Below are 7,526 nucleotides of genomic sequence, written 5' to 3'. Positions count from 1 at the left end.
GCACATGTATTTACTAAGGAGATACTTTGTTAATACACAGTAATTAGAGGCACTTAATGTAAAGTGTTACCAAGGTGAGTTTCAGTCAGGATGGGCAAAACAGCATATCCTACATAAGGGCTGCTTATAGACATTCGCTTGACAGGTCCCTCTGACTGACTGCTCAAAACGGCTGATGGTTCAGGGGGGACAGTCTCAAGAGTGATTCAGCAGCTTCTAGTAATATGCACTGTAAGCCAACCTGCCCTCCCAAGAACGAAGAAACCTGGATGACAACCCACTACCTTACTGCGGCACAGCGTTTTAGTAAAAAGAAACCACAGCTCAAGTATTTTGCTTTGATGTCAGAACTGTTTAATCAGCCAAAACACATTAGTTTCCTGGATGTGGTAGCAAAGCCCATTTTGATTAACCCTGACCTGACAATCGATAATGGCTCTGTGTGCATTCATCAGTTGTCTTTTCTTAAGATTTTTTGTTTTCTTATTTTTCTTTTTTGTTACAATTCTAACAGCAATCCCTGGTAATGTTACAGCACTGAAATACACAACCCTAAAGTTGATGGGCCATATCGGCTCCTATTTTTTTAAAGAGGTAAAACACTTGTTCATTTTTCAAAACTAAAACCAAACAACAATGCTATTTATAGCAGTTCCTCACTCTTAAGCACTCTCAATGTGTTTTGTCTCCTTTTGTAACATTAGCATGATTTTTTCTCCTTTCTAAATAATGGAGGAAACACTTTAAAAATAAGGCCCAGTGTTTTTTTTTTTTTACCAGTTCTGTATCAATTTTTATTCATTTAAGAACATTAACTGGACATTTAATTTTTTGAATTGCTGTTTCCTTCACTTAGGCATAAGTGACATTTCTGGGAAATCTCTTTTAAAACAAATTAAACATTACTTTAACAACATGCAGGAAAACCCCCAAATCACCTCGGGAAATGTGTTAACCAACACACTGCCTAGTTAAAAAATAAATACATAAATAAAGTTTGTATAAAAGCTGGATTTTTTTTTTCTTTGTTGAGCTCAAAGTTTCTCTTCTGATAAGACCGCATCACTCGGAACAAACACGTTTTGTCATAACAAAAAAGAGAATGTTTGTGTCTAATATGAAGGTGCTGTAGCACCTAAGTGATGAAATCATGTAGCCAACACATTGCAAGAAACCTAATAATATCAATACCTCATTAATAGGGTGGTGTAATAATTGTATTGTAATCCATCTATTGGTAATAATTACCAACACCTGTACTTGCCTGTAGTTGAAATAAAGGTTCCCACATAGTTATTTATTTATTTATTTTAACTCTTCAGTGGGCAAATCTTCAAATGGATCATGTTGTAAATGTAGCATTGCAGTGCTGTATGTATTTTATCCTGGTCAGATTGTCCGATTCAGATAAAACACCTTTAGTGATTCCTCTTGTCTCACTACTCATTTATGAAAACAGTATCCTGAAAGCCCACGGGTTCGGGTTCGGGTTAAGAGTCCTTAAGAGAACTTGAAATATATGACTTTAGTTGTTTGGTTCACGTTTTGTAAAATTAACAGAAGAATGTTCTTTTTTATTGCTGCAGTAGCACTGGAGTGTTAGACTGATCAAGAAGACTGATTAAACAGCTTAGCACCAGAGAAACCACAACCTAACAACAGAAACTGCAGGCTTATTTGTTTGGGAAGCATTATTTCACAAACCCTGTTAGAAGGCACTCATCTTTTAATCAACCACTAGTTTTAGCTCCCAAAGCAGAAATACAGTATATAGAGATATATGCAACAAATAAACTAAATTACGCTATTTCTGCATATTAGTCATTTATTTATTTAATTAATAAAACTACAGGGGGACAGCATGTTGTACAGTGCTCCCTCAATATTTCATGAATTTGGTTGATGATGACAGCTAACTGTACAAGTCCTATATTGTACTTTATAAGCACTCTACACAAATTCACTGTTTTCAATATTTCACTGTTGTTTGAGTTAAATAATTCATCAGATTTTTTTTTTCCTAGTTAGAATTTCTATCCAGCTTTGGCAGGAATAGACAAATGGACTGAACTGAATCATCAGCAACCATAGACAATTAAAATAAAAAATGTACATATGAATTGCAGAAATATGTTTCTAAGATGTATTACTGCACTTACTGTAACAGTGATAATATTGTCATAATTTCTGCTGCAATTATAATAGCATAATAAACCACTCTTCTATTTCCCTCCTTTCTATGATATATATATATATATATATATATATATATATATATATATATATATATATATATATATATATATATATATATAGTGCTGATTCATTTCATTCGTAATCATTCACTCTATTCAACATTCAACATCGTTCCTCCTGAAAAATTAAACTCAATCCCCATTGCGTTCCTTGGAACAGTAAGCCATGAACACAAATGAAATACAATGCTGAATTAATATAGTTCTTATTGCAATATATGATGGCAAAATGGCTGTTTTACCTTCCAGCTTTGCTTGGTTCTGCTTCAGAGAGTCTGCAGTCCCTGTGATATCATGATGTCCTACCCCCCCACCCACTTCAGCACGGTTAGCGAGCAGTGCTGAAGTTACACTTCACTATTGGCAATGCCCTTTTAAGAATCTATCTTGGAATTCCCCTTTCATGCAATCCACCGTGTTCTTCCTCTATAGCACATGTGACCTTATCATTATAACAGGGGGTTTCCTTGCAGATAAAAAAAAAGCTTAAAGTTACAGCAGGCCCAATAATGTCTGACCTAGTTTATACACTGAGGCAACCATTATAGACTGCTGCTGGCTTCTACTTATAACATCTTAACGACTATCCAGTGTCACATTCTTTAGATAACGCATGAGCTAAAGCCTTGTGAATGGGGTCATTTCTTATTAGCCAGTTCTGGATAACACTTTTTGATTGGTTATAAACAATCAATAATACATTTACAAATGTGTTATACATGATGTAATAAACAATGCTAGACTGTTATTAAGAAACAAGCAGTAGGGTGTTAAAGGAAAAAGCAACAATGGCATTTATAAGAATCCTTATAATTACTTTATAACATGACATGCCATTGGAGATCTTACTGCCGTCGCCTTAAAATTGATATATTTCATATTTTATGAAGCTATGGGTAAGCTTCCATAGTTACACAAGCACTTCCTTTAAAAAGGACACTGTGTAATCCATAAAATGACATTGGACTGCTCCGGTGATTTCCCTTAGTGGATAAGCAACACACTGGCCAAGGACCACTGTACTCTGGAGTCCTGCTTAAAACAATAGAAGCCATGCTGAGCATGCAAAATGCCTGGTCTGCAAGCCTGCTCTGTTGGAATATATTATTTAACAAATCTCTGTATGAAAAATGTTGAGCTGCAGTGATTGCATTGAATGCATTGCTGCAAGGTCAAAAAAAAAAACAGTTAACAGAAAATTGCACATTTGTGTTTTGTGCATTCCCATTTGAATATGCAAAAGCGAACTTCCTCATCTTTGTTCCGGACCTCTAGTTAAGCAGTTACATACGGTTTGCACACTTCCTCTACTCACCAAGTCACTATTCAGACAAAAACCAAACAAATGAATGGACTCAGCTCTACTGGTAAAGGCATGGCTGCGTGGTGTGCAGGACGTGCCATGCAGTCAGGGGAGTGAGGGCAGGGTCCTGGCCATGCCAAGCTGTCCATCCTGGCTAGGATTCCTGTAGCGAGTGTTGCATTGACCCTGGCTGTCCTACAGTAATTATAGTAAGTAATTCATTATAGGAATTATACTGGCTAGGGCTCTCTTTGGGAGTTGTAATATAGAGCATAAGTACATTTTATAGGTGCCTATTTATATCAGACAATTCTCAGTACATGTAATTGATTTCCCATGCCCTGCCACTAACACCAGAATCTGTGTTTATTTATTTATCCAAACAAGCCTCAATCTACGTGTACCTGATATGTGTTTTTGCATTGTCTCTGTAGATGTTAATTTTCTTTAAGAACAACAGCATATTGAAATGCTGCAGTAGGGGGTGTGTTCACTACTCTCAGCAATGCTGTGTCACACACTGTTATTCTAATGAGAACAGAGCCTCCTAATGAAGCTGCCTTCCTCCTGTTCAAAGGGTCAGGGCCCCTAGAACTCAGCTGTACTTTAATTAGCCTACCTCAGCATTACAACAGAATACCTCATTCCTACTCATTAAAATTCACTTTTTGTAATTAAATACAATGTTGATGCCCATGACCTTCCTTTCCCCTAACCTTTTAAACTCTTTTACTGTGCCTAGAATATGCAAACGAATACAACTGAAGCCCTGGAGGTATGGATACTGCATGTTACCTTGCTTCCCTATCAGATTTAAAAAAGTTGTTTACTCTACAGTGTTTATTAATGTGTTACAAAACTGCTAAACTAATTGAGCTAATATCCAACCTCAAGTGTACCCATTAATTTGCCCTCATTTTGCAGTTTTCTATGCTTGCCTACATTGTTTTCACTGTGTTTTATTAAGCTTTGCTATGATTTTAAGATACTAATATAAACTTGCACAATGTTTGATATATATATTTTGACAGGTGTTTTTTTCCCCCTTTCAGAAACTTTTCAAAGTTTGTATTTGTTGCTGGTGTAATAGGGGAGGCTGGGCTCAAACCTACAACCACGCTCGCTGCTAGTGAGTGTTTTAACCGCTATGCAAAAGAGCCAGGCTCATCTGCTGGTGTGGCTAAAGTGCTTTTAACCTTATCTTACCAACAGGGGTCATTATCCGTAATATAAGTTATTCAATGCTAGATATCTGAACAGGTGTTGAGTAATATACTGTATTATAGCAGGGCAATATTACATATGCAAATATGTTTTCAAATCGTCCTAATAGCTACCCTCTACGTTAGCTGGGTAGTCAATCAGGTGTATTCCGGTTTCAGAAACAGGAAGTTGTACAGCCAGCTTTTTATAGTCCATTCAAAGAGGAAACACTTTTTACCTAATGGTGTTTTTGTTATAGTAATAAAGCTTTACTGGAATTGCCAGCTAGGGTTTTTTTTTTTTCCTAAATATGCAGAAGCGGTACTGGTTGCTGCTTTTGTTTATTTATTTATGTATTTATTTATCCAAACAAGCCTCAATCTACGTGTACCTGATATGTGTTTTTGCATTGTCTCTGTAGATGTTAATTTTCTTTAAGAACAACAGCATATTGAAATGCTGCAGTAGGGGGTGTGATCACTACTCTCAGCAGTGCTGTGTCACACACTGTTATTCTAATGAGAGCAGAGCCTCCTAATGAAGCTGCCCTCCTCCCGTTCAAAGGGTCAGGAACCTCTAAAGCATTTACTGCAAATACTATCCCTGCTGTACTATATGAGATGTTTCAAAGTTAACATAGTGGTTCACATCCCTTTCAGTCACTGCGTGTATAATTGTATCATGTTAAGTTTCCTATCTATGTATCTATTTTATAATGCATAATGTTTGGGTTTTTTTCAAAGGTTTTGGCAGGGCAACTTCTCAAACTCCTTAGAGCTCACACAGACTGTTTTAAAATTTCTAAAAATGTGTGACTGAAGGGGATGTACACATTACTTGCTCTCAAGCACTGAAGATACAACATTCATTTCCTGAGATGCTGAGAACAAAGCCCAACACCATCCAGCTGTGCCACTACCAGCAAGTAACATTCTGCACCACAGGAAACCAGCAATACGCTTGACAACTTCAGAAATACTTTCTTTCAACTGATCTTGTTGTCCCAGAGAGCTGAAATGCAGGTTACAATTCTGAAGCTTATACTTCACTAAGTTCTGTGTAATGGCACTACAGCAAGGAAATCTATTGTGCTGTAATCCCTGTCCTCAGCACTAACCAATTACAAAGCTTAGAGTTGAAAAAACTGCAATGGGCCACTGTGCATTTACTCATGTTTTTTTTTCCAAGCACAATACCATAAAACTAATAATACAACCAATGAAAATAACTAAATGTTTAAAAGAGTGATGAAACTAGCTGCATCTCGTTTCAGTTTTAAAGCATTACCGTCGTTTCAGTCTGTCAATAAAGAAATGAATCTCTAGCACTTGTGCTTGCAGTGCAATGCCACAGAACAGATCTACTGTACCGCATTTAACAGTTATTGAATGAGGCCTGTCCTGCAGCACCAGTTTTGTGCTCTTGTGTAAACTGATGTTAAAGATAAGATACACTAAATCTAGAATAAATGCAGTTCATAAACACAAAATTTCATACATTGTCATACAGGGCTAGTTTATTATAAATAATACGTTCTTACAAATTATTATAATGTTAACAATAGCAATGCAATTGTAAAACATATCCAAAACAATTGTTCTGTGTTCCTTTCTCTCGTATGAAGCGTGCAGTACGAGACTGCTTAAATAAACAGTGATGTCATTTGAAATTCCTTACAGTCAAAACTGATTTTTCGGAATGAGTTTTCGAAAAACTGGCAACAAAAGTTTCTTTGTCTTTTTTTTTAAGTGGAACTTTTTCAGTGGTATATAAACACATGCGGACACAGAAATGTGTCACCATTTATAATGACCTTGTGTAAGGTTTGAACTCACATGGCCGTTTTGTACTTTTAATGAACAGAAACCTATCCATGGGAAAGTTGCTTGAGCAAACGGCATAATTATAATGAAAAAGAAGGAGCAGAATGATAAAACCAGAGCAGTTACAATGAAGGAAGAATTATGGAAGAACGATGTACACCTATAAAATAGGTTTAATTCGAGCTCCTTGATAGAGCAGGAGAAATGAAGTAAAGACTGCTGTCCAGGCTCACTGGAATTGTTAAATATACCTCTTCTGTACTGCATGCTGTTTATTAATAAAGCTTGTTAAACTTAACCTGTTCTAATGAGCGGATTAATTGGGTTTAATGCATACAATAACATGCATATAAGTGAGGCAGTTAACAGAGTATACCCTCCAAGTAGAAAAAACAGGAAAGGACCCATTGAAACGGAGGCCTCATTTAAAAAGGGGGTCTTGGTATATGCTGATAATCATCCTCATCATTGTCATTTTTACTGCGAAAGCGAATAGCTGAACAGCCCTGCTAAAAAGGGAAACGGAGCAGCACACACATGCTAATTTTATGGAGCTGCAGTTAAACAGTTAGAATTTTTTATGATGCTTCTTTTTTTTTTTTTTGGTGCAAATCAATGATAAGGACAATAGCATGGATAATAAAGCCTCGAACAGTCCTCTAAAGGCACAGCTATCCCTGCCAGGGACCCTGTCTTCTGACAGGGCCTAATTGCCTTGGGCCAGTCAGTAATGGGATTGCTCCTCCTTTGAACCAGCCCTGGCCCACATTGTAAAATAGGGTAACTACCTGTGCACTGGATTGTCTGCGGCTTGTGTTTTGCATTTCAATTTGGGAGTTGAATGGAAGCTGGGGTGGGGATTCAATCTGCTGTGGTTAATGGCAGAGTTTTGGAGAAGGCCACAAGGCAGCAGGGGGCTCAACTGAGGGCCATATGTCTCAA

General features: G+C 37.0%; 1 protein-coding gene and 1 long non-coding RNA gene across 3 annotated transcripts in view; one reads left to right on the top strand and one right to left on the bottom strand.

The window, feature by feature from the left end:
• The window catches only part of LOC117413426 (tumor necrosis factor alpha-induced protein 3-like), a 13,396-nt gene extending 10,818 nt beyond the window's left edge, over nt 1–2,578 (bottom strand). The window contains exon 1 of one of the 2 annotated variants that reach the window (XM_034022604.3): nt 2,498–2,578. The gene's annotated coding sequence lies outside the window, so the exon portion shown is untranslated. The remainder of the gene's footprint in view (nt 1–2,497) is intronic. The other variant, XM_034022605.3, reaches the window with a different exon arrangement.
• A 797-nt stretch (nt 2,579–3,375) lies between these two features.
• LOC131699749 (uncharacterized) lies at nt 3,376–6,882 on the top strand. Its single transcript, XR_009308286.1, has 3 exons — nt 3,376–3,767; nt 4,301–4,333; nt 5,505–6,882. It is a non-coding gene; the product is annotated as an uncharacterized LOC131699749 (long non-coding RNA).
• Nucleotides 6,883–7,526: the final 644 nt, after the last annotated feature.

Source organism: Acipenser ruthenus, chromosome 23, assembly GCF_902713425.1.
Source record: "Acipenser ruthenus chromosome 23, fAciRut3.2 maternal haplotype, whole genome shotgun sequence".
NCBI classification, from domain to species: Eukaryota; Metazoa; Chordata; class Actinopteri; order Acipenseriformes; family Acipenseridae; genus Acipenser; species Acipenser ruthenus.
The sequence above is the reverse complement of the archived record's forward strand: the minus strand, read 5'-3'. Positions and strand labels throughout refer to the sequence as shown.